The sequence below is a fragment of the Panthera uncia genome, chromosome X, assembly GCF_023721935.1.
Source record: "Panthera uncia isolate 11264 chromosome X, Puncia_PCG_1.0, whole genome shotgun sequence".
In the NCBI taxonomy this organism is placed as follows: domain Eukaryota; kingdom Metazoa; phylum Chordata; class Mammalia; order Carnivora; family Felidae; genus Panthera; species Panthera uncia.
The window spans coordinates 1,453,173-1,462,886 of record NC_064817.1 but is presented as its reverse complement, the minus strand read 5'-3'; positions in this window follow the sequence as shown (position 1 = coordinate 1,462,886).

Sequence of the window (9,714 nt, the reverse complement as noted above, 5' to 3'; positions counted from 1 at the left end):
GGGGAGAAGGGAGGGAGGGAAGGAAGGAAGGAAGGAAGGAAGGACAGAAAGAGGGAGGGGGGAAGGGAGGGAGGAAGGAAGAAGGAAGGAGGAAGGAAGGGAGGGAGGGAGGGAAGGAAGGAAGGAAGGAAGGGACGGAGGCAGGGAGGAAGGAAGGAAGGACAGAAGGAGGGAGGGGGGAGGGAGGGAGGAAGAAGGAAGGAAGAAGAAAGGAGGAAGAAAGGAAGGAAGGGAGGGAGCAAGGAAGGAGGGAAGGAAGGAACGAGGGAAGGAAGGACAGAAGGAGGGAGGGAGGGAAGGAAGGAAGGAATGGAGGCAGGGAAGGAAGGAAGGAAGGAAGGAAGGAAGGACAGAAGGAGAGAGGGGGAAGGGAGGGAGGAAGAAGGAAGGAAGGAGGAAGGAAGGGAGGGAGGGAGGGAAGGAAGAAGGGAGGAGAGACACCGTAAGGGTGGGGGAGATGTTCCTAAGCAGAGTTACAGAAGAAATCACAGCCGGCTGACCGCTGGCTGCCTAGCTCTCGGCCCCAGGAGCGGACGTGGTGAGGGAACTCGCAGACTGGCCACCTTCCCAGGGTCTGAGGGACAAGGACAAGCAGGGTTCCTCGACGAGCGTTTCCTACTGTGTCTTCCCTGATGCTGACACCTGCAGCGTTGGAAAGCCCAACACCGAGGGGTACGAGGGTGTGCACGCGAAGCCTTGAACTCCGCTAAGAGATCCCAGACGGCATGGTCGTGCACATGTGTAAACACCTACTTTTTTGTCTGTTTGCTTGTTTGTTTCCACGCATGGAACTTTCCAGAACTCCCGTATGGCCCAGGTCCGCCTACCTGCTGCAGGATGAGATCGCTAAAGTCAATAAAGCCTGGAAAATATCTCCTGAGTAGGTTCCCCACCAACTTTTTCCTCGGGTTTTCCATGGTGAAGCCATCAAGGTCCCTGTGATGTCATCTCGGGGCACATGTGCGTGCACACGCACTTGTATTCAGGGACAGACGTGCAAACGTGCAAAGGATTGCCTGGACACGTCGGCACATAAACAGGGCTTTATTTATTGTACACACGGGCTTTTTTCCTTTTGCTTTAGTTTTTCACTTAAGGAACCAAGCGGCCAAATAACTTTTTTAAGACTGTAGAACAAAATAGGGGCGTGTGGATCTCTCAGTCGGTCAAGCATCCAACTTCGGCTCAGGTCATGATCTCGAAGTCTGTAAGTTCAAGCCCTGCATCGGGCTCTGTGCTGATGGCTCAGGGCCTGGAGCCTGTTTTGGATTCTGTGTCTCCCTCTCTGACCCTCCCCTGCTCATGCTCTGTCTCACTCTGTCTCTCAAAAATAAATAAATGTAAAGGAAAAAAAAAATTTTAAAAAGACTGTAGAACAAAATAAATAAAATAAAACTAAATGAAGTAAAATTAAATTAAATGAAGTTAAATTAAATTAAATTAAATTAAATTAAATTAAATAGGGATGCCTGGGTGGCTCAGTTGGTTGAGCATCTGACTTCAGCTCAGGTCATGATCTCAAGGTTTATGGGTTCAAGCCCCATGTGAGGCTCTGTGCTGTCAGCTCAGGGCCTGGAGCCTGCTTCAGATTCTGTGTCTCCCTCTCTGTCTGCCCCTCCCCTGCTCACGCTCTGTCTCTCATTGGAAAAAAAAATTAAAATAAATAACATAAAATAAAATAAAGTAATAAAATAAAAAAATGAAGTTAAATTAAATTAAAATTTAATAAAGTAAATAAATACAATAAAGTAAATAAAATAAAATAATGAAATAAAATGAAGTCAAATAAAATAAAATGAAGTAATACTAAATTTAATTTAACATAAACAAGATAAAATAAAATACAATAAAATAATAAAATAAAGTGAACTTAAATTAAAACAACCGAAGTAAAATAAAGTAAAATGAAGTAATATTAAATTACATTAAATTTAATTTAATTTAAAGAAGATAAAATAAAATTGAGTAAAATAATAAAATAAAGTTAAAAAAATAATAAAATAAACTAAAACAAAGTAAAATAAAATAAAACGAAGGAATTCTTAATTAAATTTAATTTAATTTAAATTACACAAGATAAAATAAAATGCAGTAACATAATAAAATAAAGTGAAGTTAAATTAAAATAAGATAAAATAATAAAATAAAATGAAGTAACGTAAAATGAAGTAATACTGAATTTAATTTAATTTAAACAAGATAAAATAAAATACAATAAAATAATAAATAAAGCAAAGTTAAAATAAAATAAAATAAAAAAAAGCGAGGTTAAAATAAAATAATAAAATAAAGGGAGGTTAAAATAAAATAATAAAATAAAGCAAGGTTAAAATAAAATAATGAAATAAAGCGAGGTTAAAATAACATAAAATAATAAAATAAAGCAAGGTTAAAATAAAATAATAAAATAAAACGAGGTTAAAATAAAATAATAAAATAAAGGGAGGTTGAAATACAATAATAAAATAAAGCAAGGTTAAAATAAAATAATAATAAAATAAAATAAAATAAGATACAATAATAAAATAGTGGTAAAATCCATACGGCACCACGTTCCGTGTGCGGGCCAGTGGTGAGAAGTTTATTCACACTGCTGTGCCATCCGTTTCCAGAAACATTTCATCTTGCGAAACTGAAACTGTGTGCCCACTACACCCCAAAGTCCCAACTCCCCCTCACTCCACCTCCAAGCGACCTTAATTTTTTTTTTTTTAAACAGCAAGGCGTCACTCTATAACGTAAAGGAACCAAGCTGTGCTAAGGTTCCCCCACTAGGGAGCGCCCCCCACTATCTGCCATTCTTTCGCCTCCAGCATTATTGTGGAAACTATCCCTGGCATCCAGCCTGGGAAGAAAATTGATTTAATGACTGTTTTGAGCTGGGAGCCACTCAGCAGACATGGGGGCAGAAGGGGGCGTCCGGGACCAAGCGGGGCCTTAGCTGAGCCCCAGCAGAAAGTCCTGCGAAGCGATCACGGCCGTGAGGCCCTCTCGCGGGGAGAGTCTGATGGGCACAGAGCGGGCACACAGCCGGCGCCCAGAGGCACCTGCCGGGGGGCGCACCTATTCCACTGGCTTCTCCCACGACCCTTGGCCGACCTCGGAAGCCACAACCCCGTCCTCCGCCCTGCGCGTCTCTGCGCACCTGCCCTGGTCTGTCCAGACGCGTCACACCCACGTGGCAACCACGACTTTTTTGAGATGAGATCCGGGCTCCCCCTGTGGGGGCAGGACGCAGGCCGGATCCCCTGTGTGTGTGTTTCCCTCTTCCTCCTCTAGGCTCAAGGAGGCCAGCGCTGGTGAAAGTCCGTCTTTGCAACTTTTCTGCAAATCTAAAACTGCTTCAAAATAAATTGCGTGCTCGGGGCGCCTGGGGGGGCTCAGTCGGTGAAGCCTCTGACTTCGGCCCAGGTCATGATCTCACAGTCTGTGGGTTCCAGCCCCACGTCGGGCTCTGTGCTGACAGCTCCGAGCCTGGAGCCTGCTTCGGATTCTGCGTCTCCCTCTCTCTCTGCCCCTCCCCTGTTTGCTCGCTGTCTCTCAAAAATAAGTAAACATTTAAAAATTTTTTTAAATAAATTGTATTTAAAAAACCAGATATAATTAAATTTACAAAGATCTGGTAGCTTTAGGGATAAAGCAGACTCAGTGGGGCGTGGAAAGGGATGCTGACTGTCTCAGAAACTTTAGGGGGCACGGCGGCAGCCACCTGTGTTTTATCTCTGCATGGACATTGAGTCCCCAGGGTTAAGGACCAGAAACAAACCCCCATGTTGCAGGGATAAAATCAGCCAGAGCGCAGTGGTAGGATGGACGGTCTGAAGCAGTTCCTGGGGCTCTAGACGCAAGGCTAGGAGTTTGGTTACTTTTATAGAAACAATGCCAACGTGTTGGGATAATGAACCGAAACCGACTAAGGTTATAAATCCTGCATTTGCTCCTGCGTTTACACTAAGAGGTAATGATGCTCGAGAGCCGGGAGACATGATGAGGAGGGTACCGTGGTCAGGTTGAAATCTGAAGGTCAGCCAGACTAAAGGGGTCAATGAGGTGACTTCTAGTGGTATTGTTGCTATGAATCAAAGAACAATGTCAGGGTACATGAGGGATGGTCAGTAATTGCCGACAAGCTTTTGGGAAGTAAATGTCTCAATTCCAACATACCCAGCATTTAAACATTGACTGGTGTTCAGATCAAATACTTCCTCTACCCTCTTAGATGTGGTTCCCGGGAGGTGTGAATTAAACTCTTAGAGGCCTGTTTGAAGGGAGGGGGTAAAAAGCATAGAATTTTATTAATACTTTACGGGCACCAACATTTGCAGAAAAGAAGTAAAAACTCAAGTAAGTGGCTACATTCAGGGGCATCTATACCATTTTAAGGAAAGGGGGTTAGGTTTTGAGAGGTGACAAATTGTGGGAAAGTGACTAGGATTGATGGGGGAAATTAATGGAACACAGGGGGAGGGTTGACAAGTTTTTTTCTTTTTTTTACAAGTTTTTTTGCTAAGTTTTCTTGAGGTAGACTCTTGTCACCTTTGGGAAAAAAGGCAAGTTATGACCTGCTTTTGGGACAGATAGGGCAGGGCCCAGAACTCCTCAGCTGCCTTCAGTTCAGAACAATTTTCTCTGACAAGGCAGGTGGTGAAAATCCATCCGGCTGTGATGAAGGAGCCCTTTCCATGAACGGAGGTCCGTTTGCTTGTTTATTATCCCTGCTCAAGCTCGCCTGTTGCCCTGTTCCGCTGCATTGTTCTGACCCACTCACCCTTTCCTCAAGCTAAAGTGTGACAGGTTGCCTGTAGACAATTGGATGTGAAATTCACGTTTATGTCGGGTTTGTTCTTAGTGTGCTTGCTAGATAAGAGTCTCGGAAAAACATTAAAAACAGGAAGAACTTAAGAATGGGACAAGAGGATCAGAAAACGCACCCTGTTGTATTTTTCCTGGGTAGATACGTGGCCAACGCACTTGTGGCCAACACCTTCCATGTCCCAGCAAACGCACGCCTTGAACAGAAGCCGCTTTTTCAAAAATCCTTTACCTCATTACATTCTTTGCACAAATCCCATCACGCAGCTCGTTCGTCCTAGAGGAAAAGAGTAGAGAAATATCCTTCCCAGAAGAGAATTTCTGGGTCAGCCATAGTTGGTGCAGATTTGACTCATTTTCATGACACCCTGGCAGCTTTATATTAAACCTTCATTCCCATCCTGCAGACGGTCGTGCGTTCACAGATAGCGACTCCCTTACAGGGAGCACCGCCTCCTTTCTCTTTGTCCTGTGTTCACAGAGAGGAAATGTCAGACCTGAAAAAAAGAAAAGTTAGCTTTATTTTATTTTATTTTATTTTATTTTATTTGGTTTTATTTTATTTGGTATTATTATTTTATTATTTTATTTTATTTCATTTTATTTGGTAAGTTTTTTGAAAAAAGAAAAAACGATTTATTTTATTTTGTTTATTTTTGTTTGCTTTTTTGAGAAAAGAAAAAGCTGTTTATTTTATTTTATTATTTTATTTTATTTATTTTTGGCAACTTTTTTTAAAGAAAGAAAAAGCTGTTTATTTGATTTGGTTTTATTATTTTATTATTTTATTTTATTTGGTAAGGTTTTTGAAAAAAGAAAAAGTGATTTAATTTATTTTGTTTACTTTTGTTTACTTTTTTGAGAAAAGAAGAAGCTGTTTATTTTATTATTTTATTTTACTTGTTTTTGGTAAGCTTTTTGAAAAAAGAAAAATTAGTTTATTTTACTTTGTTTATTGTTGATAACTTCTTTGAAAAAAGAAGAAATGGTTTATTTTATTTATTTTTGGTGACTTTTTTGAAAAAAAGAAAAAGCTGTTTATTTGATTTTCTAATTTATTTTATTCTATCATTTTATAATTTTATTTATTTTTGTTAACTATTTGCAGAAAAGAAAAAGCAGATAATTTTATTTTATTTTGTTTGTTTCTTTGGTAACTTTTTTGAAAAAAGAAAAAGTCATTCATTTTATTTCATTTTTGTTTTTATGTTGTTTTATTTTGTTTATTTCAATTTAATTTACTTTTACTGTATTTTTTTTCCTTTCATTTCATTTTACACTTTTCGGTAGCTCAGTGAGGACGGGCCCTAACATACTAGAGAAAGAACACGATACCCTAATAGAAACGCCCACCACAGCCAGCGTGCAGGTGAGATATTCTGCCTAAACATACTGCTTTTATACTATTTTTTCCGTGTGTTCCTTACCCGTCCTGGAAATTCACTTCTCATTCACAAATCCAACACTCTAGAAATCAGGTCAGCAAATTATGCCCCCCTCCCCCACCCCTTCTGCTGCCTTTCTTTGCACGGCCCTTGGAGAACAGTTTTTCTATTTTTTAATAGTTGGGAGTGGGGGGAAAAAATCAAAAGGAAAACCGTATCGTGCACCTATCACGATTACAGGAAACTCCAATTCTGTGCCTATAAGGTTTTATTGGAACACGCGCATTCATTGGGCACTGTCTGTATACAGGTGAGCAGACCTCCAAACAGAAGATGAGCTTTTGTCCAAAGGGAAATTGAAAACACACAGAGTCTGGATTCAATAACCCGCATGTCAATAATTTTAGTGGAATAGTTATTATTAGCTCAACAGTATCATCAGTTAAAACAGCACCAGAAAAAAAACACGGCTTTTCTGAATTATGCGATCCGTATGGCCGCATGGCTGTGTGATATCACACACACATGCTATCTGTCTACACCCCTATATGTCCACGCGTATTTATATGTGCAGGTACACGCACATGTGTGTATATGCAATTGTATAGACGTACAAATATACACACAAAAGCGTGTGCATCCGTGGATATGGTACATACCTCCACCAAAACCAAAAAACAAAAAAAAAAAAAGGAGTCAAATACCCAAAGTTTATGACTTCCACCAAATGGGAAGGGACCCAATTGCTCAACAACCATAAAATGAATCCATATTCCACGGTAATGGAGAGAAACACGCTAGAAACACAGGCTCCAGGAAGGACAGATTTCACAGGCATTACAGCGCCCGCCAGGAGCCCGACACAGAGAAGCCTGTGCCTCATGGCCGTTTGCAAAGCCCCCAGCCACCCGCCCGGCTGCCCATGTCCACATGGGACTCTCAGAGACTGGGTCCTGGGTCCCCTCCGTGTTATTTCCTGACGTGGATGCTGGTAATTAAAAAAAAATTTTTTTTTAATGTTTACTTTTGAGAGAGAGAGAACGGGGTGGGGACTGGAGGGGCAGAGAGAGAGGGAGACACAGAATCCGAAGCAGGCTCCAGGCTCCGAGCTGTCAGCACAGAGCCTGACGCGGGGCTCAAACCCACGAACCATGAGATCATGACCTGAGCCAAAGTCTTAGCCAACTGAGCCACCCAGGAGCCCCTCGATTTTCCGAAAGCACATTGGGCTCACACTGTGAACGTTCCCAGTGAATCCTAAATGTGTGATGCTTATCAATTTACGTTCTTAATAAACAACAGGGCCCCTACGCATGGAGCTCATCTCCTTATTTGGCTTTGCATCGTCTACACGGCTTTTCTAACACCTTTACTCGCGTGCAGATATCCTGCTGCCCAAAGCCATCAGGAGCTCAGAGCGCATTAAAAGGAGGGAGAACATAGGGGTGCCTGGGTGGCTCAGTTCATTAAGCCTCGGACTCTTGATTTTTTAAAAAGGCAGAGGGGCACCTGGGTGGCTCAGTCGGTTAAGCATCCGACTTCGGCTCAGGTCACGATCTCGCGGTCCGTGAGTTCGAGCCCCGCGTCGGGCTCTGTGCTGACAGCTCAGAGCCTGGAGCCTGTTTCGGATTCTGTGTCTCCCTCTCTCTAACCCTCCCCTGTTCATGCTCTGTCTCTCCCTGTCTCAAAAATAAATAAAACGTTAAAAAAATTAAAAAAAATAAAAAATAAAAAGGCAGAAGGAACGCCTTCTGTTTGGACACTTGAATTTGTTTGTTGTTTTTTTTGTTTTGTTTTGTTTTGTTTTGGATACTTTTATTTTTGCTAGGAAGTGTAGCTGATCTTGGAAGTGAAAATGCAGTTTCCTTATTCTCTGCACCTAGCAAATGTGTATTCTATGCTGAAATAGAGGCTTTTTTAAAATTTTTAATGCTTATTTATTTTTGAGAGATGGGTAGAGGGAGAGGGAGACACAGAATCCGAAGGAGGCTCCAGGCTCCCAGCTGTCAGCACAGAGCCCGATGTGGGGCTTGAACCCACGAACCGCAAGATCATAACCTGAGCTGAAGTCGGATGCTTAAGTGACTGAGCCACCCAGGGGCCCCAAGATGCACATTTAAATGCAACTCATTTCGGTCCTGCGTGTGCAAATAACTGTCTTCCTTCTCCCCGGGCTGTAGGATGTCGGCTGTAGAATTAAGGCTGATGCTTTTCTCCCTGGTGCCGGAATGCAGCCCCCAAATTTGGTGCCTTCCTGCACTTTCTCCCTCATCCCGGGGTGATCACCTACATTCCTAGGGAAGACGCCTGGCTGTCTGGGGGACAGGTTGGCTCAGGTTTGTTGCTACAGAGAAATCCTTCCAGAGCGACATTTCACTCGTCACAAAAAGACCAAAAGACGTGACCCTCCCTCTGGCTCTCATTCCCCGTCATAAAAGCAGAGCCACTGTGAATAATAAAACAGGCCAGTATTTGTGGAAAAAGGGAACAGAGGGGTTCACCCCGTATGCAGCGTTCTGGTGCCCAAGCACCTGAGAGTTGACAGATTCCCCTCTGTGGCTCCAGTTCAGGATGGGGGCCTCAGGCTTTTTTTTCTCTTGCAAAAAGGGGGTGATAAGAGGAGACCCCCCCCCCCCCCCGCCTTGCTGGTGTCGTGTGGCCTATGTGAGCTGAAACATGGATACGGTTTCTCTGGGCAGACTCCCCAGCAGGCGGGAAAAAGTTAACTAATGTTACTTCACCTTCCGGGTAGGGTTCTTTGCAAAGGGGTGTGCACGGGGATTAACACGCGGTCACCTTCCCTTACCAGTAATAACTCATCAGTTTTAGACAGAGTTTGTTTTGCAAAGGGCTCAGGACCAGGATTAATGCCATGTAACCTTCCACTGGAAGTAACAATTTATCATTTTTACATAGATTTTGTTGTAAAGGGGTCAGCACAAGGATTAATGCAACCTAACTTTTCATTGGAAGTGGTTTTTCATTCTTTTTAGGTAGAGAGATAGAGAAACAGATATATTGCACTCGTCTTCATTGCTTGCGTAGACATTGCATACATCCTGTGGGGTTTAATTCTATGTAGAGATATTTAGTGTTTATAACTAATAATATAGATACGACAGTTTTCCACATAACTTTACATGTACGTACATATATAAATGCACACACATAGATGCTCTATTAGTTATACTGAATGTTTATAACTAACATACATAGTATAGTGATACATATGTTTATATATGTACATATATTAAACGCACACATATACACCCTATCAGTTATATTAAATGTTTATAACTATACATATATACATAGTATAACCACACATGTAAGTTTATGCATGTACATATATATATATATATATATAAACACCCATGTACATCCTATTAGTTATATTTCATGTTTATAACTTTATATACATAGTATAGTTACACATGTAAGTTTATCCATGTACATATATAAACACACTGATATACACCCTATTAGTTATATTTACTGTTTATGACTATATACATAT